Source organism: Macaca mulatta, chromosome 2 (genome assembly GCF_049350105.2).
Source record: "Macaca mulatta isolate MMU2019108-1 chromosome 2, T2T-MMU8v2.0, whole genome shotgun sequence".
NCBI classification, from domain to species: Eukaryota; Metazoa; Chordata; class Mammalia; order Primates; family Cercopithecidae; genus Macaca; species Macaca mulatta.
The window spans coordinates 64,098,549-64,124,212 of NC_133407.1; the positions used below are offsets into that span (position 1 = coordinate 64,098,549).

Sequence of the window (25,664 nt, forward strand, 5' to 3'; positions counted from 1 at the left end):
AACAAAAACAGTGTAACAAATGTCCTGTTAAACGTCTGTTTTCATTAGAAATTATATTCACTTGTTTCTGTTTGTTTTAGAACAGAAGTAAATGATGAAAGTGGATGTGATTGGATGTTGCCATTGAGCCACAATTTCTGCCCTGGGGAAACAATTACCCTCTTTGGAACTGTCAATCAGTTGCTCCCACAGAGCTTGGTTATGGGCTATGAGCAAAACCCAGCTATACCAGCTTGAAGCCTAGAAATTTTGGATACATTGAAGAATCCAATCTTCTGCAAAGGGTCGGAAGCAGTGTGAGTAATAGTTAAATATTGTATTGGACAGGGACATTAAAAACTTTTGGCTGTTCTCTCTCTCTCTTTATCTGAAACTTCCAGAATCAAAAGATCTAGCCAAGAAAGGAAATTGTTCCTAATTTTGATATGTTCTGTAATAAGAAGAAATAATCAAGTCTAGCTAGCCAAATCTAGCCTAATAATCAATGGGGCAACTTCTAAATGTGGAAGTCAGTGCCTACCTACCATTGTTCTCTAGTACAAAACAAAATAGTTTAGTAAGTCATTTAGCTTAGGTGTTAGAAAAATGCAGCATCTTTAGTATAGTTGGTGCCTGAAAAACATTTGCTATTCCAAGGCTTGATAGAGATACCGGCATATGCCTTCCTCAATCTCAATGTAGTATATAGTACCTCATGGCCTATCAAAGAGAAAAATCTCCAGAGTAAAGGGAACACTTGTAAAATAGGGTATTTTTCTCCATATAGGACACAGATAGGTCAGTTATGGTGCTTTTGCAAAGTGAACCTGAAATTACAAGCTAAATTCTGACGTTAATAATAGGAAACAATTCACATTTAGATTTTCTTTCTGGTATGTTGTCCTTTTGTCAGCTCTTTACTGAAATAAAACCTCATTGTAGACATGCTAGAAGTTCATTTTTTGCCTAGCTTAGCAAAAGTATGTAAAACGACTATTCTCTCCTATTTGTTTTATATTCCCTTTCAGAATAAACTGCATCTGCCCAAATTCAAGTTGTAAAAAGCAGAAAATCAAGAAGCTATTCCTAATCATTGAAATCAGCTTCTAGAATTATAAATATGGAAACTGCTTGTTATTATCAAACAAGAAATGGTCATGACCATTTACAACAGCCGCTGCTCTACAACTCTGATTTACCAGTCACTAAAACCCCTATTTGTAAGTGTCACATTTATATGCGCAGAATTGAACTTCTCATTCCAGTTTATACTGCCAGTGAGTTTTGGAAATGGGAATCATGAATTTTTTGAGAAGTTTTTTTATTTATTTAGCGTGGTATCTTACAGAGTAAATGGTAAATAGATGGAAATAAAATGTAGTTTTACTTTAAATTAGCCATTTAGGTGATCAAAACATCAATTCAATTGAGTTTGGCATATTGTTCTAATGTGATTATTATTAACAGAATTTATAGTCTTGGATTTTTACACTAGTTGTAAAGTGTTTAGTGAGTCGTTGTGTTCTCAGGAGGCTGTTGTACTATAAACTAACCTGCCATTACTGGAAGTAGAAGACCAACTCTTAATTCATTATCTCAACAAATCATAACAAGGATGAAAATAACTCTACCATATGTTTTGAGAAGACCTTATGGTTTAATTTTACCTATTATCTCATGTATAAGAGATACATGAGATCTTCAGATGAAATTAGTGATGTTAGTAAGAAGGAAGGAAGAAAATGAAGGAGGAGGAGGAAAATGAAGTCTAAAGAGTAAGTGGCTGGTCCAGAGCTGAACAACTAGTTTGGGGTAGGGCCAGAGAAAGGACAGAAACCCCATCTTTCTAGTTCTACTCATTGCACTCTTACAGGGTGCTGACACTCTTTAAAGGATCTTCTTGAATGAGGTGATGGTGGTGGATATTCTAGCTGTAATACAAGCTAATCTCATAGCCACAAACCTCTGGATTCAGAATTCTAGCACCAAGGAGTACTACTGATAGAAGGAGAAGAGGCAGCATTGAGGGCAGCTGAATGAGAGAGATGGGTCTTGTATCTAGGAACTTTGAGGCAGGGTCCTAGCAGAGGGTCTCCTTCAGGAACCTATGTTATAGCCCAAAAGCCTGGTTGTATACCTACCTGCCCCTTTGCCCCTTTCCTCTAGCGTCTTTTTCTCTGTGGATTCATAATGTAATTCAATTGAAACCTTTCTTTCTGGAGGGCTTCAGCAGCGGCCTCTCTTAATGATTTCTGAGCCATAATAGGTTGTCCCATGCATTTTGATGCTTGATTAGAATTTTAGAATGTGGGAACTGCAGTTTACAGACCATCTAGCTAGGTCCTTGTTTGAAAATGAATGCAGTGAGAAGACTGCTATGTTTGATATGAAAGCTGATAAATAGTAAACCTGGAACCAGAACCCTTAATTCAGATCTCTTTCCACTGCATGATTGCTCTTTTGTTTCATTTCGATAAGGCAGTCTGCACACCAAGAGTGTAAGCTTTTTAAAACCAAGGACTTCTTAGAACTTTCCCGCTTAATGGCTACCCCATGCTGAATATGTTCTAGGGTAACAAAAGTGTACATTGAATTGACTTTGGAGCAAAAGAATCTGCTGGCTGTGCTGACTCTGGCTTCCTCTGATCAAGTAGGGGTTTGTTTGTTTCAATGTGAGAAATTCCTTTTCTGAGCTCTGCTATGAATATGCTATGCCAGTGGTGGCTGTGGGTGGTGGATACAAAGTCAAGATACTAAGCCACAGGACTGCATTCTGACCTAGAATAGATGGTCGTTATGACAGCATTCTCCTGAGCTCTCCTGACTTGCTTTGGTTATTGGATATGTAAAACATTCATTGATAAAGGAACTTCCTTAAGAGGCAAGGCACTTGTGCTTGTTTTATTTCAAGTATATTCCAAGGAGCTTGTTTAGTCCTGTAAATAATCATTGATACTCAATGCCTCACAGCATGTATTATTTCTGTTTTGCAGATGAATCAAGAAAGTCAGACTTGTTGGGTTTTCTACCTAAGGCAAATGTGTTAGTATTGTATAAATAGATGCTCTGAAAGACAGTGGGATAGGGGGCCTTTTTCTTCACCTTTACCTTTGCCAGATGTATGTACAAGGAACATCCCACGACTTAAAGATTGAAAACTCTAACCTGTGTGACGTTAATACACCAACATCAACAAAGGCCCAGAATCAAAGCTGGGCTGTGTTATCTTTTCTAACCAGAAGCTCTCTCAGAAAAGTACAGCTGGAAAAGCAAAGTAATTTCCAGTTGTGTCTTTGAAGTTGTCTGGTGTGATATGATGGATGTTTAATACATGGTATGGATATTTTTAAAATAGGGAGCAATCATAAAATGATAACATAGAGGAACTTTTGAACAACAACATTTAAGGTCTAAAAGAAAAACCCTACAGAGCATTTTTTTCTTCCTTTACTTTATAGCTGTGTCTGTAGTCTGATGCTGATGAATTTTCTTTTTAAACTAGTGGTTTATACTCATTGGTAGTGAAACTGTTACATATTATATGATTTTTGTACCATGAAAAATTTCTCAATTTCATGAGATCTATCATTTCCCTGTGTGTGTGTGTGTGTGTGTGTGTGTGTGTGTGTGTGTGTGTATGAATTTATTGTACTAATTTTTTCCATTTTTGGTCAGACAGTTGCTATGTGGTTTAGTGGCTTTGTTTAGTATTAAGTCTCCTAGATGAGCAATACAGCAAGAGAAGAGTATCAGTGACACATAGTGTGTAGTAGGTACCCAGTAAATGTGTATCGAATGAATTAATTAGGGAATGAATGACTCCAGATCATAACACAAAGCCTGGACTAAACCAATTAGTGACCTATTTTAGAATGTTAGAGTTAAGTTACATTAGAAGTCACTTAATCTAGTTTCCTGTTGGGAGATATCAAATGAAATAGATCTATTTGCTCTAGAAAATATTTTAAAGGAGAGATTTAGAGTATTGGAAAGGATACCAGATTTAGTTAGATGATCTGGGTTCCATAGGCAGCTAAACTCTTGCTTTTTTGTATGACCTTGGATATGTTCCTTAGTTTTTCCCTTGTAAAGTATGGATAAAATGAGATAATGGATGTAAAATTGTGGGGTTCAAGTATTTAATTTACCTAGCACCCTTCTTGACTTCTAGCAACAGATTACACACCCATCCTGACCGCAGAGCATATGGCCTGGTACCTCACCTTATCTGAACACAGTTCAGGAGGTGGGAACATGATTGAAACAGGGCCAACTAGAGTATTCCTGTGGGATTCTTCAAGGCTATCCTGACAAGCCTTTTTCTCTAGTATGGTATTGCTGTAAGGATCAGTGTTTGGAGCTACTGGTAGCAAATTGCTACCTTCTGACTCCCTCTGTTGGAGAGAATATTATAGCATACAAAGAGTATCAGTGCTATGTTTGAATGTTTATGTACCTGCCAAAGTTTCAGTTTGTGTTGAAACTTAATCCCCAATGCACAGTATTATGAGGTAGGGCCTTTAGGAGGTGATTAAGTCACCAGGGCAGAGCCCTCAAGAATGGGACTAGTGACCTTATAAGAAGGCTAGAGGGAACTAGCTAGGTCCTTTTGTCCCTCTTTCTCTCCTACCACGCGAGGACACCTGGACGGTATCATCTATGAGAACAGGCCTTTGCCAGAGACTGATCTTGGGCCTCCCAGTTTCCAGAACTGTGAGAAAATAAATTTGCTTTATAAAATGCCCACTCTGTCATATTTTGTTATAGCAGCACAAATTGATGAAGACAAACAGATCTAAGGCAGAGATGCAAGGCAGATGGGGTCTAAGTTTCTGATTTAGTTCTTCTTTGAGGCAAACCTAACTCCTATGTTTACAGCAGTTTTTTGTTTTGTTTTGTTTTTAGTCTCAAAATTCCCTTTTAGGGGTTAAGGTAGCTTGTGAGGTTTCTATGATTCGCTGACTGAAAGATTTTCAACTCATCTAGTAACCAGTGAACTGAAGAAGACAGGATTCATGGGGTCTAACCAGAAAGCATCTTTATTTTGTTTCCTATTTTCCAATTAGAGTGTATTCAGTAGAGGAAGCTCCTCCCTACCCCAAAATGAAAACTTGGGTGGCCCTATGATTTTCCTCTTAATTTAAAGTAATATACTTCATTACAGTGACTTTTAGTTGGAAATTATCAGAGTAGAATGGCCAATTCCATGAGGTAATCAAAACTTCAAAGTTGATTTGAGTTAAATTTCCCAGTTTTCCTTTCCCAGGTAGTTCCTTTGACAGTTAGAAACTCTGTCTACCTTAAGTTTCTACTTGATAGTTCCTGATCCTGCCAGGGCCTAAGCTGGAAAAGGAAGGAAAAGAGGGAGAGGAAAAGAGAGGGGGCAGGATAGTGCTTACTTGGCTGATAGTGACACATGGCTTCATGCTTCAGTGCCTGGTAAGTGTTTAAAGCTCACTCTTTCTGCTGGTCACTGTGAGTTTCTGCCATGCCTACCCTCTTCATTTTATTTACTTGTAGTGTAGTCAGTGCATTTTCCCCACATCCTGGTTTTCAGCAATCTGTTCCATAAATGTTCCATTGTGAGATTCCTTTCACTGCTCCAGGCAGTCCTCTGGCAGGATCTAAGTGGCTTCAGGCCAGCTCTCCCCCTTGTGGCTCGCATCTGTCCACAGGGAGCACTCGTGATCCTGGACAGACAAGCACTGGGAGTGCAGGCCAGTCTACCACAGTCCCCGCCACCTTCCCACCTCTCCTTCAGCTTCTGCTCTTCTAGCTTTTCCAGGCAGGAGTCACACATATATCCCCTCCTAACTGTAGGGGCACATGCCAGGCTTCCTGAACAGCCCTTTTGAAGCCCCTCTCTCCTGACTTGCCCACATCACCATCACTCATTCCTCTGTGTTACATGTGAGAAGGGGGACACTGTGCTCCCAAGAAACCTTCCTTAGAAACTCTCCCTTAATTTCCATACTTTTGACTCTTTTATTTTGAATGTGGATTAGGGCTTTTTAGAACCACAAAACAGGTTGCAAAATGTTTCTTTTACAAATGTACACGTGGGCCTGGAACGTCAGAGTGGAATTTCACGAACATATCTTGGTATCTGTGTTGAAATTTCTAATTTAGCAGTCCCTTAAAAAAAAAAAAAAGTGTTTTGTAAACTGTGAAGTGCTACACAAATGTAGGGAATTAACTCCCTTTGCCCTAAAGACATGCAAGAACTGAATGAGACAAAAGAGAGAATAAAATGTGTTTATACTTCTTGAAGAAGAAAACATTTGCAAGAGATTTATGGGGGCTAGCCTGAGTGACTTGTTTTTGTATCTAGTTAGTTCATACTGTATTACTTAGTTGAGGTAGTATTGTTCATAATACACAGCTTCCAATTTGTGCTGCTTGTAACCGAATTCAGGTTTAGCTGCTCCCTACCTGAAAAACCAAATACATGAGAGGTGAGATGTGGTGAAAGGAAGGCAGTTTTATTCAAATGCCAACAGAGGACATGACCAGGCTGAAGCCTCAAAGGAACCATCTCAAAATTTTAGGTGGAGCGAAGGAAGAAAGCTTGGTATGGGAAACATGCGGGAGCAGTGCATGCTGCAGGTCTGTATGTCACTTTCTGATGGCCGTCTTCAGTTCTTATACACCTGGAGTGTGAGCTGGTGTCATTTTGGTTGTGGCTGGGTTGTAGATTCACTGCCTTGAGGTAATCTCTAAGTGGGGGAGAATTCCATACCTAAGTCTTCATGCCGGGTTCATTTTAAGATTAGCCCATGAATTTCTAAGCAAGCATATGGTTAGATAAGTGCAGAGTGCCAGGGAGTGGGAAAGAGAGGGAAACAGTGAATTTTAAGGTACATTTTAAGGCTATAGTTTAAGACAAGGGGAAAAGAAGTTTTAAAATGCATTTCTAAGCTGAGAGGTTCAGTTACATGCTCTTCTAACTGAATGTATAAATGACACTAATTAAGACAGTAAGGGACAAACATTTGAAATAAAAAATAAGAGTTGCTCAGGCAGCCAGTATTTCTCTGCCTTTTGGTTTAGGCAGCCTGAAGTTTGTACAGACACTTAACATGTCCACATACTCAGTGTAGGTTTTTGTGGTTATGGTATTTTGCCTATGTGCACAAGCTGATTGACCATCCCGTACGTACCACACCAGAAAAGTACTTTCTTCACTCAAAGGTTGGAGAAATTGCCAGAGAACAGGAGAGATCAAATGGGAAGCTGCACCCATCACCTGGAATCCACAGGTCCTCATTTATCCATTTAGTTCATTCAGCAATTATTTACTGAACACCTACTATTTTCCCAAGGCACTATGCTAGCCAGTAGGTCTATAGTGGTAAAATAGACAGTTAGCTATCTAATGGGGGAAACAGGACATCACACATTTTCATGCCCAATTATAAATTGTGCTAAGTGGCAAGAAGAAAAAGAAAAGGATGGGAGAACAGCAGGGATCTCCTAACTTAGTTTGGTATGTATGGGGAAGGCAATCTTGGCGGAGGAGACATAAAGGGTGGGTCTCACTATTTGTCCATGTTTTCAGTTCACATGTTCCTAGTTAAAATTAAATACCAGTAGTCAGTATCTAAATATCCTTAGGTTAGGACATAGTATTTTCCAGGGTTATGATGCAAACCTATTCTTCCAAAATGTTTTCTTCTTCAGATGGTGCTTGATACTTTTCTTAAGTAGAGCTAAGAATTTGTTTTAAAAAGGCTACTTTGAGAAACATCACTGTTTATTGGAATATAAATTTGTGTATAATACTTTCTCTATGTAGTCAGTTCTGCCTTCTCAGAGCTTTTTTTTTATGCCAAACTTGAAGAACTCTTGCAGAGGAGTCATTCTTTTGTTTTTTTGCTCTTTCTCATACTTTATAGTCAGTTCTTCCACTTATTTTATTTCAAAGCAGGGATCCAAGGGAAGGAGGGGTGAGGAAAACCTTTTTCACTATGTATGTTTTCTCAAAAAAAAAATTTACTTAAGGTTTTCTTCAAGAAAGTAAGAAAGTGAATATGGTTTTGAGCATATTATGAACACAGAGCAATTTCACTTGACTGAAATAAGATGGATTGAAAAAAGCCTGTATTTCCACTCCTATATAGTATCTGCTTAAAGTATGGGCTACAGTGAATGCTTGACTCCTCTTCAAGCTATCAGAAGTTTTATTTTGATAGAAATTATTTCCCAAATGCTGCATGACATAGGAGACATAGTGCTGGACAGTGCATTAAGAAACTTTGCTTCTGACTTATATTTTGTTCCCTGTAGTCTTGGGTAAGTTGTTTAGTTGCTGTATGCCTCAGTTTCCTTAGCTACAAGGTGAGGGTGGTGATAATACCTGCCTCACTGCTTCTCAGAATTGTTGGGGAAATACATGAAGTAATCTTATAGGATGAAGACTCCTTTAAATGATCAAAATCTTCACATTTGATAACTGATTATTATTGCCATTTGTCTGTTTCTGAGTATGATATTCATGGCTGATCTTAGTCTCTCAAGTCATTTTCCCCAAGTTTACTTACCCTTAGACCAAGATTCATGGCATCTTACCTGTGTGTCTAGCTGGAAAAATGTTATATGACATGGGTACCACTAATGCAGATATTCCAGGAGGTCGTGTATATTAGAAAAATGTGTCTTTTGAAATAGAAGAGAACTGAATTTGAATTTCAGCCTCATCATTCACTGCTGAATGACCTGGGGAATTTAATCTTTTTGTGCTTCAGTTTTCTCATCTGTGAAATGGCTGTGAGAATTAAATGATAAACACTATGAAAATGCTTAACACACTGCCAGGTGTTATCGTAGGCTTTTAGTATATGCTAGTTCTCTTTGCTTTTAAAACAAGCAGAATGGAACCCATTACTTGCAACACAGGTTATTTTCTTTATAAGAGATCCATAAAGGGAGTATGATTAACACAAACTTAGTTTATATTCACATTTCGCTGTAGTTGAGAAAGTGAGGCACATCTGTACTTGTTTTCTAATAAAATCATAATTTCTTAGATAAAATTGCCTTGTATTATTTGCAATTTTTAGAGAACTGAGTATTAGCTGTTTGTTGATAGAAATAGCACAGAAAACAATTTTTATTTTAATTTGAAATGCTATATTTTGAGTGAATGATTTTTTTGTTATTTATGTAGGACTTATATCTACCTATTCCTAGAAAAGTTTTTGAATTGTTCACAAAATTAAGCCCAATGGAAAACAAGGCAATTAAAAATGAAATTGAAACAAAAATAAGGTAAGCATAAAGGTATCTTCAGACACCTGATGATAAATGGTATAAAATGGAAGAACAAGAGCTCTTCTTGTTTATTGCATTTCTTGTTGTTCCATCATCATTTTTCATTATCCCTCTTTGAGCATCCCCCACCTCCCTCTCTTCCTTGCCTCCTCATTGTTTGGAGGAATGGGAGACATGGGAGCTAGGGAAGTTGGTGGGTAATGAGCCACAGCTGACCAAGAATTTGCAGCATGCAAATAGAAAGCATACATTCTTTTTGTTGCTTTGACTTTTTTTTTTTTTTTTAATTCACAGCTTCAAATATTGCATCTGCAAATATATTGTCTCTTGCCTGGGGTATAACCTTTCTTCCTGTCTTTATTTGAAATGTTTCTGAGCCAGGAATCGTGGAATGAATGACTCAGACAATCTGATTACATAAAAAAAGATTTTGATACATAGCTTTCTATTTGTGAATTTAAAATGACTGAATTTGTCTTTAATAAAAGTGCCTCTTGAGAAATGTGTTTAATGGAGGTTTATGCTGTTATGGATATTTCAACCTAATAGTGTAATTACCATATGTCATTAATCCTATTTCTACAGGGAATTTGTCCCCTTTTTTTCTTTTAAAGCTAGAGAGTAACAAAAGCAAATGTTTTTAACTTTTGCACATTATTCATTTTAGATGTAAGTTGACAAGTTGAAGGTATGAAAATGAGAAATCTGGATGATCAATTTTTTAAAAAGTGGCAACCATTAAGCTATGTTCAAAAAAAATGCCTCATGGCATCCCCCTCCTGTGTTGATATTAGTGTAAAACACTTCCTGCTGAATCTTTTATTTTTAGCTTTTGATTTTCTGTGCTCCCCACCCCAAATACTTTTTTGGTAGGCCTCCTGCTGTGACAAAGTCAAATAACTGGAAATGAGGGAAGGTTAATATTTAAGTGGTGAATTTAAGAGATTACACATTCAGTGTTTGCTTGCTCACTCTTCTGAGAGAAAGAGGTGGTGTTACCTCTTGCTTTTTTCTCTTCCCTTCTTTCCATTATTCCCATCCAACATTATGTTATTATGAAAGTAATATATATTCATTGTAGAAATCCTTAAAAATACAGAAAACTTAAAGAAGTTAAAAAAATGTCTCATGTAATTCCTTCACTCCAAAAGAACAACTAATGCTAGAGGTTCTGTAATGATACACATCCTTATTTTATGTGTATATGGATTCACGCTATAGGACAGCTTGGTGAACTTTTTTTTCCAGTTACCAATATACTATAAATATTTTACACCATTGGCCAGGTGCAATGGCTCACACCTGTAATCCCAGCACTTTGGGAGGCTGAAGTGGGTGGATCACTTGAGCCTCGGAGTTTGAGACACGCCTGGGCAATGTGGTGAAACCGTGTCTCCACAAAAAGTACAAAATGAGCTGGGCATGGTGGTGCTTGCCTGTAGTCCCAGCTACTTGGGAGGCTGAGTCAAGAGGCCCACTTGAGCCCAGGAGGTGGGGGTTGCAGTGAACTGAGATCGTGCCATCACACTCCAGCCTGGGTGACAGAGTGATACTCTGTCTCCAAAAAAAAAAAAAAAAAAAAAAAATCCCATCATTAAATCATGTTTCAATGGCTGTGTGATGTTTTCTCTACAATATAAATGTATCTAGATATGGACAAAACATAGTTACCTGAAAACAAAAGCCTTTAAGTCCCAAACCCTGAAGGTAAGTCACAAATCATATAACCCTGGCATGAGTGAAGACCTGTGTGTTACTAAGCAGAGACTAAGCTGCTTGGGACCATCCAGAGAGTTTGTAGAACCAAATATGTAGTCGTCAGGGACTGCTCAACTCCTTTTGATTATAAATAATAACTCCTTTAACTTTATATTGGCAATCCTTTAATTCTCTCATCCTGAAGATGTAGTTTAGATTCTGATCTGTTGCTCTTATCTCCACTCCAACCTAATCTTATTTAAAGAATGGTATAATTTACAACAGTCAGGGTAACCTTTCTGGAAGGGAGGAGGCTAAGAGAGTGACTGGGTACGTACATCTGTATGTGTATATAAATGCCCCCTTCTTGTTTGGTTTAGCATAGTCAAAAAAGTAGTGATCCGTCAGATAGAGTTTGCTGGGCCAGAAATACTGCAGTGCAGCAGAGACCTTGGAAAATGTGAGATAGCATATGCTTAAGCAATACTGCACTAGTGTTGCATAAATGGTGGAGGCTGCGGCTCCCCTGTTTGTTTTTCCCAGTAGACTTGTCCTGGGACCTGAAGCTATGCAACCTGAAAGGAGAAGCTTCAGTGATGGAGTCCTAATTGTACCAAATCAAAGTTCATTGAATCAGCCAGGTCATTAACTCGTTGATATTTAATTACTAGCTGCTTCACTGCTGGAAAATGTCATCAAGCCATTGTACTAAATCTGCTTTAAAGAATGCATTTTCCTTTTTGAATGGTTCATGTTTTGTTGTCTTGTAGAAAAATCAGAAAAACATCTTGACAATCCAGTAAAGCTGGCAGTCCCACCTGCTGTGTCCTCAGCCACCATTGGTCTCTCAAGCCTGCATCTGACTGTGGGCAGGCCCTGCAGAAGAAACACATCTGAAGATTGCCAATAAACTAAGACTCACCTGGGTCAAGGGTGTGGCAGAGCTTTGAAGTGGGTCCTTAATCTAGATGTTTCATCTGTTTGAGTCTCTCCCACCTCTTCTATTATAATTAGAAGAGTTATATGGGGGAACCTGGGGAGATTTTTTTTCCCTCAGGCTGGAGTGCGGTGGCACAATCTCGACTCACTGCAACCTCCGCCTTCCGGGTTCAAGCTATTCTCCTGTCTCAGCCTCCTGAGTAGTTGGGATTACAGGTGCACACAACCACGCCCGGCTAATATTTTTTGTATTTTTAGTGGAGATGGAGTTTCACCATGTTGGCCAGGCTGGTCTCAAACTCCTAACCTCATGATCCGCCCACCTCGGCCTCCCAAAGTGCTGGGATTACAGGTGTGAGCCACTGTGCCTGGCCAGGAGACTTTTAAAACAAATTTCTTGACATTTTAATGGTCCAAGATTCATTCAACTGTAGGTATCAATCTAATGATGTGAAGAATATATGCACCAGCTTCTCTAAAACAGCTGTAAGTGAGTAGAGTTTCTTGGATGTTTAGTATTCCCAAGAGTGTATTTTGAAATATGGTTTCAGAATCAACAAAATTGTTTCTTAACATACTCTTTTGCTTGTGTAATTATGCCAGTTAGTTAATGGCAGAAACATTATAGTGGAAAACAGCCTTAAATATGAAGTATTTAAAGTAGTTGTGAGATTTTGTTTCCAAAATGGACTTAATAAATCCTACCTGATATTATATTTCCTTTTTAGGAGAGTTTAATCCATTTGTCATCATTATAATTATCTTATTGGTCCTGACTTTTTAAATTACTTTCTTATGGTTTATCATGTCACACAGGTGGAGCCTCATATGTATTGATAGTTATGCAATGTTTGGTAGAATAATTCTAAAGTAGAATGAATTTCACTTGAAAAAACCATCTAGTGTGAATTTTGTTAGGCCAAGTGGGTTTCTTTCCCCTCTTGATTTTAGTTTAATTGACAGAATACATCTGTGGTCTTAGCTTAGTGCCTGGCCTACAGTATATGCTCAATCACTGTCAGCACTTGTGAACATTTTTATTATATTCACTAAAATATTTCAGCTCATTTGTTTTTTACCTCTACATAGTAGCTGGTTGCTTTTGATTGAAATAATGAAATCTCTCAGTATTTGTATTTACATAGTCTTACACAATTAAAAGAAAAGTGAACTCTGTGAATATATTTTAATAAAATATGTTTCCTAGGAGCTAGTTAAATAATTTAAATTCACTTAATAGTCATCTCAGAATTATAACTTTTCTCATTTATCATCTGTTTTATTTAATGATGAAAGAATACAAAACCATGTAAGAGAAATATTTGACCCAATCAGAATAAAATGGCTATTGTCTGCTTAAAGCATTTCAACGCTTTATACTATTTTTAAAAGTCCATATTAATCAAGGTCCCAAATGTTTTATGCCCTCAAAGCACAATGAATTAACGTGAAGAGTCACTCAATGGTAGGAACTGTTGTGCCTCAAGTTCAGGATACTTTCTAAGTGTATGTGTTTTAATATTTTTATTATTGTTCAGTATTATTTTTTGCAGGTATGATCTACATAAAATTAAGAGAGTGTGGTTTAAGTTTGATGATACTTAAATTTATTTTAAAAGACTGACCTCAAGAATGCTTGTCCTAAAATATTAAGTGTTTTTACATTCTTGATAGGAAGTTCAAGTATTTTTCCTGCTTCATCCTTATATCATTACTTCTTATTATCACCACAATCTTATAATGTTGAAAATCAGTCACACTTGGTCTCATTTTTGCTGCCTTAGTTAATGCTCAGCAAGAGAATTGCTATTATTTAATAAATAGGTTTGTTCATTGTCACTACTGTGACAGCAGGAATTTGAAGCCATCTGATTTCTTAGCTGGTTCTGTTAATTCAATAATGGTGTCATACGGCCGATTGATGGCTGCTAAGTCACCAAAGCTAATGTGGAGGTGTTGGAGAAACTTCTATTTCAATGATACATGAAAATACGAGCATATCTGTAACCTTCTGGTTAATTAATATGCCTTCTTTCCTTTAGGTTTATGCAGTTTAACTTTGCGAGATTACCACTTAATATGATGGCTGCGAAATAGATAGTCATATTAGGAGCCTGTGAACTATTATCTTTACTCTGCTATTAGTCTGTCAATATTATGGTTAATTCTCAGGATTTCCAGATTATATAGGCTTTGCAGATTCTTTGTAGCCTGCCTTAAATTACTCATTAACACCTCAGAAGTAGGGTAGTATGGTAGAGGGAAATAAATAACTAAAATATATGGAATAAAATTTAAGACATAAAGTGATTTTGAAGATCTTCTAATCCAATCCCTTCAGCCCACTCCCCGGTTTTACAGGTAAGGGGACTGACAGCCAGTGAGGTTAAGGAATGCGTACAAGAGCACACATTCACAGAGTTGGTTGATTGCTGTGTGACTGGGAACCCAGATTTCCTAGTCTTGTTCAGGACTCCTTCCAGAAGCTGGAATAACAGAACTTTATTGCCCTGCATTTTACTATGGAACAGAATGAATTGTCCAAAAACAGCATGCCTTACCCACTTCTAAAGACTTTTGAAGCCGGTGAGTTGTGGAGCACAGTTGTTGTTAGAGCAGCTCCAAGGCAAGAACCCAAGGACAGAGCAATGGCAGGGCTCTGAAAAATAGGTATATAAATAAAGGTTTGAGAGTATAATGAGGAATAAATAAGATAATGCATTTAAGCACTTAGCATAGTGTTCAACATATAGACAGTTTTCAATAAATATCAGCTATTGCTGTTTATCATAGAATTAAAATTCTTAAGTATCCTTACATAGTTGCAGCCTGCTGTTACTTCTGGTCTTCCACCATTTCCTTTCCCTTTCCCTTCCCCTCCAAACACACATACATACTCTTACCTCCAGCTCTATAACTCTGCAGCTCTGTAACCCAATTCTAAACCCCAAATATCCATGTTTTTCAGCCTTTATGTTTTTATATGGAATGTATTCTCTGCCTGGATTGCTACCCAGCCCATTCTGCTCAGCAACTCCTTACATCCCTCAAAATTTGGCTCACATGTCCCTTTGGACATGATATGATATGGTTTGGCTGTGTCCCCACCCAAATCTCAACTTGAGTTGTATCTCCCAGAATTCCCACGTGTTGTGGGAGGGCCCCAGGGAGAGATAATTGAATCATGGGGCCCCGTCTTTCTCATGCTATTCTCATGATAAAGAGTAAGTCACATGAGATCGGGTGGGTTTATCAGGGGTTTCTACTTTTACTTTTTCCTCATTTTTCTCTTGCTGCCAGCATGTAAGAAGTGCCTTTCACCTCCCACCATGATTCTGAGGCCTCCACAGCCATGTTGGAACTGGAAATCCAATTAAACTTTACTCTTTTTCTTCCCAGTCTCAGGTATGTTTTTATCAGCAGCAATGAAAACGGACTAATAACAGTAAATTGGAATCAGTAGAGTGGGGTGTTGCTGAAAAGGTACCTGAAAATGTGGAAGTGACTTTGGAACCGAGTAACAGGCAGAGGTTGGAACAGTTTGGAAGGCTCAGAAGAAGACAGGAAAACGTGGGAAAGCTTGGAACCTCCTCGAGACTTGTTGAATGGCTTTGACAAAAATGCTGATAGTGATATGAACAATAAGGTACAGGATGAGGTGGTCTCAGATGGAGATGAGGAACTTGCTGGGAACTGGAGCAAAGGTGACTCTTGTTATGTTTTAGCAAAGAGACTGGTGGCATTTTGCCCCCTCCCTAGAGATTTGTGGAACTTTAAACTTGAAAAAGATGATTTAGGGTATCTGGTGGAAGAAATTTCTAAGCAGGAAAGCATTCAAGAGTTGACTTGGGTACTGTTAAAGGCATTCAGTTTTATAAGGGGAGCAGAGCATAACTATTTGGAAAATTTGTAGCCTGACTATGCAATAGGAAAGAAAAACCCATTTTCTGGGGAGAAAGTCAAGCCAGCTGCAGAAATTTGCATAAGTAGCAAGGACCCTAATGTTAATCCCCAAGACCATGGGGAAAATATCTCTAGACCATGTCAGAGACCTTCATGGCAGCCCCTCCCATCACAGGCCTCAAGTCCCAGGAGGAAAAAGTGGTTTTGTGGGCTGGGCACAGAGTCCCTGTGCTGTGTGCAGCCTAGGGACTTGGTGCCTTGTGTCCCAGCCGCTCCAGCCTTGGCTGAAAGGGGCTGATGTACAGCTCAGGCTATGGCTTCGGAGGGTGGAAGCCCCAAGCCTTGGCGGCTTTCATGTGGTGTTGAGCCTGTGGGTGCACAGAAGTCAAGGATTGAGGTTTGGGAATCTCTGCGTAGATTTCAGAAGATGTATGGAACTGCCTGGATGCCCAGGCAAAAGTTTGCTGCAGGGGTGGGGCCCTCATGGAGAACCTCTGCTAGGGCAGTGTGGAAGGCAAATGTGGCATTAGAGCTCCCACACAGAGTTCCTACTGGGGCACTGCCTAGTGGAGCTGTGAGAAGAGGGCCACCATCCTCCAGACCCCAGAATGGTAGATCCACTGACAGCTTGAACTGTGGGCCTAGAAAAACTGCAGACAGTCAACACCAGCCCATGAAAGCAGCCAGGAGGGAGGCTATACCCTTTAAAACCAAGGGGTGGAGCTGCCTAAGACCATGGGAACCTACCTCTTGCATCAGTGTAACCTGGATGTGAGACCTAGAGTCAAAGGAGATCATTTTGGAGCTTTAAAATTTGACTGCCCTGCTGAATTTTGGACTTGCATGGGCTCTGTAACCCCTTTGTTTTGGCCAATTTCTCCCATTTGGAATGGCTATATTTACCCAATACCTGTACCCTCATTGTATCTAGGAAGTAAATAGCTTGCTTTTGATTTTACAGGCTCATAGGCAGAAGGGACTTGCCTCGTCTCAGATGAGACTTTGGACTGTGGAATTTTGGGTTAATGCTGAAATGAGTTAAGACTTTGGGGGTCTGTTGGGAAGGCATGTTTGGTTTTAAAATGTGAGGACATGAAATTTGGAGGGGACAGGGGCAGAATGATATGGCTTGGCTGTGTCCCCACGCAAATCTCAACTTGAATTGTATCTCCCAGAATTCCCATGTGTTGTGGGAGGGACCCTGGGGAGGTAATTGAATCATGGGGGCTGGTGTTTCTCATGGTATTCTCGTGATAGTGAGTAAGTCTCACGAGACCTGATGGGTTTATCAGGGGTTTCTGCTTTTGCTTCTTCCTCATTTTTCTCTTGCCACTGCCATGTAAGAAGTACCTTTCACCTCCCGCCATGATTCTGAGGCCTCTCCAGCCATGTGGAGCTCTTAAGTCCAATTAAACCTCTTTTTCTTCCCAGTCTCAGGTATGTTTTTATCAGCAACATGAAAATGGACTAATACATGGTGTTTCTGAGGCTTCTCAATTAGAGAATTTGTTGTATTCTTTTGTAGTTATTTCTCTACAAGTCATCTGCTTCCTTAAGTGATAAGCTCTTTGAGGTCAAGGACTTTCTTTTAGCTCTATGTGTTTAGCATATGCTTGGAGTATGATAAACACTTGATAAATGTTGAAAGAATGAATACTTGAATTAATTATTAGGCTTACTTTGTAACTCAGTTCAGCCAGCCCTCTGCTTTTCATAGGTATGAATTTTGACAATTGCTCATGTAGTAGACAAGAGGACAACCACGCTTACTACTTTATTCATTTTCCCTTTTGATTTTCATAGACGTTTAAACATTTCACTTGATTCATGGGTGCCATCTGGTGGGGAAAAGACTAACTACAGATGCATGCTTCACCAGAACCATGTAGAAGTTTAAGATTATTATTGTTCATTAATATGGAAGTTGTCACTGTTTCATGGTAGTTTCCAGAAGTGTAGTCAGGAAAAACTCCTTGGCAACTGCTTTTTTCATTCCTGTACATTGGTTTCTTATTTTTATTTTGTAGAGATGGGGGCCTTGCTATATTGCCCAGGCTGGTCTCAAACTCCCTGGCTCACTCAAGCAATCCTCCTATCTTGGCCTCTCAAAGTGCTGGGATTACAGATGTGAGCCATCACACCCAGCCTTAATTTTATGAAGTGGCTCATTCATGAATAATTTTTGAAAATATTTTCAAAAAAGATAAGTGTTATTAAATATTGTTTACTTGTCAGTGTGGCAATTTATGTAATTTAAGGTAAACTGATTATTTAAAGTTTGAGGGCCGAGTGCGGTGGCTCAAGCCTATAATCCCAGCACTTTGGGAGGCCGAGACAGGCGGATCACGAGGTCAGGAGATCGAGACCATCCTGGCTAACACGGTGAAATCCCGTCTCTACTAAAAAAAATACAAAAACCTAGCCGGGCGAAGTGGCGGGCGCCTGTAATCCCAGCTACTCGGGAGACTGAGGCTGGAGAATGGTGTAAACCCGGGAGGCGGAGCTTGCAGTGAGCTGAGATCCGGCCACTGCACTCCAGCCCCGGCGACAGAGCGAGACTCCGTCTCAAAAAAAAAAAAAAAAAAAAAAAAAAATAAATAAAATAAAATAAAGTTTGAGATACTGAATTTTTAAATTTTTCCATGACACTGTGTTTTTAATTCATTCATTCTCCAAGCATTTATTGAGCATCTGCCTAATGCCTGATGTTGTAAAAAGTGCTAAAGAACCAGAAGTGAAAGACAGTATCAGTCTTGGTCCAAAGAATAGTTAGGTAAGAATGTAAAGCCATTTAACTTTTCTTAAGACAAATCATACATACTTCATTTAGATTTTCATAAGAATTCCTTATGTGCATATAAACATCATAGATACAACGTACCAGTTTTAGTCTTGCCATTTTGATGGATTTTCTTAGAGTATATGAATCTAAAGGGAAATTATTTATGATTTTTCATAAAAAGTAGATATTCATTCAATATTCACATTTCTGTACTGCTTACAGTCTACCTATCTGAAGGATAGACTTTTTTTTTTTTTTTTAAGCTACCTGGAACATTGTAATGAAGCAGGAAGTAAACAAAAAGGAACTGAGGGGTAAAAAACAATCACAAAACTCATGTACCTTTCTCCAGTAAGAAGGTTAAACATTTTGTATGTCTTAAGGCTAGATAATTGTGCATAAAGCACCCTCTTAGAAGCAGTACTATCTGCCTATGGAGGAGAATCAAGAGCTTCTCACAGAGATCAGGGTGATGTGCTGTGGAAACCAAACTCACATACAGGAGACATGCATGCCACAACCCTCCCTTTGTGTTCCCAAGATAGCCCTAAATCATCAAGAAAATGCTGGGTTTTCTTCTGTGCATTCTTTTTGAAAAACTTTGAGAAGTATGTTTTTTCATTTTAGAAGCATTTTCATCAAAAGAGATTAAAATAATTTTTCATCACTTAGGGCATTAAAGTTGAGTTAAATGGGACATTCACTTATGTGGAACTCTTCATTCCCTGGTGGCACTCATTAAATGAGGTATTGTGGAATTTAGCTATCATTTACAGAAGTTGTATTTGAAAGATTACACAAGATACACACATAGAAATCCAAACTTAATTTTCTTTTTAATTGAAGAACTGGAAAGAATTGTGAGAATGTACCTAGTTCTTAGGAAGCATACCATTAAATATTACATTAAAATGTGTTATGTATAAAATTTTGTTTTGTACTGCTCTTGAAGGAAAGATTTCAAACAAAATTGGCATTTCATTTAATTGATAAGTAGAAATGCAATGGAAAAATGGCCAGCCACCTGTCTTCTGAAGTTCTATTAATCTTCACTATTTAATTGCCTGAATGTGGACATAGATTTGTGTTAGAAAAGAAAGCTTGGTTTGCTGTGTGTATCTCGTAAGTCATGTTGACTATTTAACGACTTCTTTATTCTAGGGCACTTGTATCAACACAATGTGTTTTGAAGAAGAATCACAGGTACTACCTGGGGTAATAGAAGGAAACTAATAATTGAGTATATTGTAGATGGCAAAGTTTATAATTTTTCTAATCTCTTTCCATAATGATTTATGACATCTGGAACTTGCTTGTTGCAACAATAAATCTTCAGGTGGATCACCCTTGTCTATGGACTATTTGGGTGTAGGACATAAAGATAGGACACTTCCACAGCAGATGTTTTTTTCTTGCTGTTTGAGAGACACCAGCCTTCACTAAGCAGTTCATTATTTTCTAAGGTTGGAGCAGCTGTGGATCACCATAATTATGGATTTATTACGTCCCTGCCAATCTACTGTGAATCCTAATTCAAATTTTACATGTCTCTTTGGGGCCTTGTTAATTTTCTCATGATTATGTGGTTCCTGACAAATGACAGTTTTGAGAATCTAAAGTTGCTTAAGTTAGTTTTTTATGAGGTATTGCCAATTGCTCATTGTTTTTAGAATGCTTAATAACCTTTTTATTTTTAATCTTACATAAAATAAAGCAGCTTCCCTTTATAATGTCTGGCTGTATTTTTACCCATCCATTTTCTCGGAGGACTGCTACCAGACTACAATTTCTAAGACTCTCTAACTTTTTAGGTTATATGGTCAAGTGGAAAGAAATAAAATGCTTAAGAAAAATATCTGGAGCATTAGAATTTTTAAATCAGAGCTATTTCAAGGTGAGGACGATGATGTGCAGCTTATTTTTGTATGCCTCAAATTTAACACAGTGCCCCATACATGAAGGCACATAATAAATGCAAGCTAAAAAATTAATTTTTTATATATATGTGTGTGTGTGTATATATATATCTCCACTGATTTTGTTTCAGTTTGGCCATCCATCTGTAACAGTGTTTGGCACGTGTTTTCTGTAAGGAGCCATGTGGTAACTATCTTCGGCTTTGCGTACCATCCAGTCCCTGTCTCAGCTGCTCAGCTCTACCACTATAGTGCAGAAGCAGCCATAGACAATATATAAACAAATGGGCAGAGCTATGTTCCAGCAAAACTTTATAAAGACGGATGTTTGGGCTTCAGTTTGCCACCCTGGATTTAGACCAAGGGTCATAAAGAGGTCTCATCTCATGTGCTAACTTTGATCGATTGGTAGCTGCCTTAGAATACTGTATTGAGAAGGATTCTCAGGGTCAATCTAGGTTCAGTGGTAAATAATTCATTAGTTAATGTCTGCCATAGGCATTGTTTTGATCTTTCCTATAATTTATCTTGAGGACACTGTGACTTGTGCAGATGGTTGCCTTTATTTCTTTGCATTGGGTGCCAAGAAACTCAGAGTTACTTTGTAATCATCTGTAACAAATATAGTTGACTCTTGAACAACCTCGATTTGAACTGCACAGGTCCACTTACACACAGATTTTCTTTTGCCTCTGTCACTCTTAAGACAGCAGGACCAACTCCTCCTTTCTCTCCTCCTCCTCAGCCTACTCAACATGAAGATAATGAGGATGAGACCTTTATAATAATCCACTTACACTTAATAAATAGTAAATATATTTTCCTTATGATTTTCTTAATAACATTTTCTTTTCTCTAGCTTACTTTGTTGTAAGAATACAATAGATAACACATAACGTATAAAATATGTATTAATCAACTATTTATGTTATTGGTAAGACTGTCATTCAACAATAGGCTATTAGTAGTTACATTTTGGGGGAATCAAAAGTTATTTGTGGGTTTTTGACTGTGTTGGGGTTAAGGGTCAACCGTATGTATGTAACCCCATGTTGTTTAAGGGTCAACTGTAAAAAGAATAATAAAGTACATATTTTGCATCCAACTTTATCCCTAGCTTCATCTCAATTTCACCATCTTACTTTTCTTAGTCCAGAGTTCCTAAAACTTGCCTACATAAAATATTTATGAAACCATAGACTTTACCAAAGAGCAAAGGCTTACTGGGGGTTTGCAAGGACACATCTGCAAAACATTGATGATCATAACTACCTTGCAGGGTTGGTGAGAATTAAATGAAGTAATTAATGTATAATACGAAGCCCAGTGCCTGGCACATAGTGAATACTGCATACATGGTAGCTATTAAATGTATGCCTTCAGAGAACTCCGCCAACCTACCTAGAAGGGTAAATCACATTACTTCTGATTTCTCCAGCCCTCCTTTGCAGATAGGTGGAAAAACCCCTGAAGATGTAAAAACTCTGTCCAGATTCCCCATATTTCATCTTGTGGAACTGAGTGCTCCCTGTGGGAAATACTAGGCCACCCTATACATTTGAGTCTTTTTTTTTTTTTCCTACTCCTCTGTTTGTGGGGAACTTTCTATGTGGAATAGGACCATGTATCCACATACATGATAAAAAGGATAACACAGGAAAATAACAAGGTGGGATTTGGAGTGGGGAGACCATTGGGCTTCTTTCCTTTGCCTTTGAAAGTGCCACTTTCTTGTCATACTGGGCAATTTCCATACAATTCTTAAAAGTTCATTTTAGTTTTATTCCACTGAGTTTTGGGGCAAGAATTTTACAACTTGAGATGAGTAATTTGAAGTTAGTTGATGCTTATCAATTGATGCTATTTTAGCCCACAGTTCCCTTCATAAAATAATATCTTTTCTGACTTAAAAAATGACTAGTTTAAGACACCCAGATATGTTATAATTCTACATGCTATAGTGAAGAATCAAAATGGTGAACATTCTACACTTGAGAGAAATGTGAAAGGAGAGTTGCCAGCACTAAAGAAAAGCAACAGCATGAGTAAGAAAGAGAGTGACAAATACACAAAGTGTTAACTGGCAAGTCAGGAGGTCATTAGGCCTAACCTTGTTCTTAACTCAGACTCTTCATCATAAACCCATTTTAATGAAAAGAAAGTCAGAAACTAATTTTTCCCCACAACAAATAGAAAGTTAGTATTGGTTTTAGTTGGGCAAATGTAGTGATATTTCTCCCTTCCTTGATGTTCCTCAACAGTCCCAATGGCTGGTATCTAGTACTTCAGAGCAATTTTGAAGCCTTTTCTCCTGTAAAATTACAACTTCTCTTCACCCATGGCTCTAATTTATCCACAATTTTGAAAATTCGTATCAATAAATATACTGTTTTTCCTGTCTGTGTTAGCTTCTTCTTGCTCCTTATGCCTTTGTCTGTGAACCTCCTCATCATTTTTTAGATCTTGGCTCTACATCACTCTCAGGAAAGCCTCTTCTCCCCATTCCTCCTTCACCCCCAACCAGGCTATTTAGGTTCTTTGTTTTATCTCATCAAAGAATCTTGTTCATTTCTATCTCCCCACTAGACCATAAGCACCATGACAGCAGGGATATGTCTACTTCTGCCCATTACCCAAGAACAGCTCAAAGAGCACACCCGTCTATGTAGCAAAATAGTGGGAAGATTGATGGGTGGTGGTGACAAGTCCGCCGAGCCTGGTGATAGCTGGTTGTCCAACATAGAATCTTAGTTCAACTTTGAATTTACCTGCAGAACCACTTACTCCCCCTGTAAATTTAACTATTACTCTAAAGAGGGACAGCTCTTTAGACACTAGGAAACAACCTTTATGTAGAGAGTAAAAAATATTATTTTCATAGTTGGCCCAAAAGCAGCCATCAATTAAGAAAGCGTTCAAGCTCAACACCCAACCACCCCAAATTCTAATCACACCACTGAACTCACATCACATTGGACTAATCTATTACTTTATAGAAGCAATAATGTTAATATAAGTAACCATTTATCTCTAGCACCTAGCACAGTATCCAGCACAATCGACACCCAATAAATATTAGTTAAAAGGATATACTTCTAGCTTATGACTGTGTAACTGCCCATCCAGCTATATTCTTATGGAGTTGAAGTTGGAGTTGGGAAAAAGATGTATTTTTCTCTGTAAGGTTCATGAACTGTATGCCCATCCAGATTTTAAAATGTCATTTTCTATTTACACAAGCAGCTGCAGTCACTGCTGAAACTATAGCTTTTCCACACAATTAGGTATCTCATTTTCCTCTTGCTAAAATAAGATACCCTTTCAAACCTTGTTTGCAAAGTTATGCAACACTGCCAGTGATGCTGAGTTCCCTTCCCTTCTGTTATATTTTGCTGCAGCTTTCCAGGATTCAAAATCCCACTAGCAGTCCTTGGCAGGGAGGGTCAGCTCAGTGTTCTTACCATGCCTGGGGATGGTCAAGAGGAAATCATTGTGTTTTCACAGTGTTTTGCCACAGGTTGTTTTGTGGCCTGTTTCACGAAGCTTGCTGATATTTGCCTGATTGCCCACAAGCTGTTGGGAAAGGATTCCAGGTGCTCCCTTGCATTAGAAGTACACAAGGTCAGTTCGTTTGCTTCAGGAAAGGGCTCAACCTTTCTGAGGCTGAGAAGACTAGCAATTTTGTATGATTAAAAAAAGCCTGTGGCACTGAGGGTTGAAAGGCCATGTAGGAATGTCATTGCATATAGTCAAGGTTTTCCCAGGAATACAGCATGTTTACTTTCCAAACTCTGTCTTGGGGGATGCAGAAGGACTGTTCTTGTGGAGGGTCTTGTACAACCCTAGATGTACATCAGAATTTGTTACAAAGCTTTGTAAAAATACACATGCCTAGACCTTAGAAAATCAGAATCTCTAGGGGGTAGAATCTGGTGTTTTTCACCTGTTAGTGAGCCTGTTAAAATACAGCAAACGTTTAAAAAGCAGATTCTAGAGTCCTACCCTAAAAAAAAGTTGATTTACTAAATATGGAGCAGGCCCCATGAATCTAAATTTTTAAAGAAGGCAATCCCCTCTTTCCACCCTAGGTGACTTAGAAGCAGTTGGTTGGAATACCAGCCATGAAGAAACACTGATGAAGCCCAGTGACCTAATTTTGTAGAAAAAACTGAAGCCCTGTCCTAGTGCCCTTCCTCTGTATGGAGCTAATAAGACTTCACCATGGCCCTGTTTATGAGCTTTAAACCTGGATTCCTAAAATGAAACGTTAGATACTGGGTGTGTATTTCTGGGAAGAGGATCTGTTGCTCTCAAAGATGTTTTAGTCGGGTTGAAAATAATACAAAAATATTTGAAAACACATTTTTATTATGAGATACAACAGGCTCTGGCTCTGTCCAAACCAGCAGTCCTTGCAAGTGGGTTCCTGTGATATAAAATAAGATGTGATGCTTGGCAAGTATAAAATAGTATGACATTTATATGCTTTGTGGCAGAAGAGAGGTAAATGTCAGAGTGATAGGAAGAAACATTGTAGGCACGATCCCTTTTATCTTTCTTTGTGATCATGTAGAGTTATCACTCATAGGATATTAAGACTGGTTTTAAAGCACCCATTCCCCATCCTTTTCTGCCATCATGCCCATGTTGGACTAAGTGTCAGGGAAACCCACATAGGTGAAAAAGCTTCTGTCCTACCTTCTGGTTGCTCATAAACTAGTGGGAAGGCAAATAGGTGACTAGATAGAGATACTTTGAAGTAGTTGAGAGCTGTAACAGAGATCTGAACGTAGGACATTGTGGTGACAAGTGGGAAAGCAATCGCGTTAATTCTGAGAGACTACTTTTGCAACCAAAGGGATGATTCCTATTTGTACAGAAGTTTTAAAATTATATGTATGTAGTAGATGCTACTGAATTTGTTCTTTATTTATCCATATGTGAGATACAACAAATTAAGTTTGCTTCATTAGGTTAGCCTCAAACAAGCTTTGATGGCAGGTCTCGAAGCGGGAGCCAGAGACAGAGAAAAGTAATTTAGACCTTCAAGGAGCACAGATCTTTGTGTTTTCCTCCACACAAAATTAAATTTCAAAGTAGAGAACATTTGTCTTTCTTTATCTTCACTTTCATACTTTACACTCCATTCCCAGGAGTCTCCTTGGGTGCCTTATTGC

General features: G+C 38.4%; 1 protein-coding gene across 2 annotated transcripts in view; it reads left to right on the plus strand.

Annotated features, from left to right (window-relative positions):
• PPM1L (protein phosphatase, Mg2+/Mn2+ dependent 1L) overlaps positions 1–25,664 on the plus strand; it is a 306,752-nt gene that overhangs the window by 179,253 nt on the left and 101,835 nt on the right. Inside the window, exon 1 of one of the 2 annotated variants that reach the window (XM_077991623.1) lies at positions 75–296. The exons of the other annotated variant lie outside the window; for it this stretch is intronic. The gene's annotated coding sequence lies outside the window, so the exon portion shown is untranslated. Of the gene's footprint in view, positions 1–74; positions 297–25,664 lie in introns of those variants that run through there. 2 annotated transcript variants of the gene reach the window in all.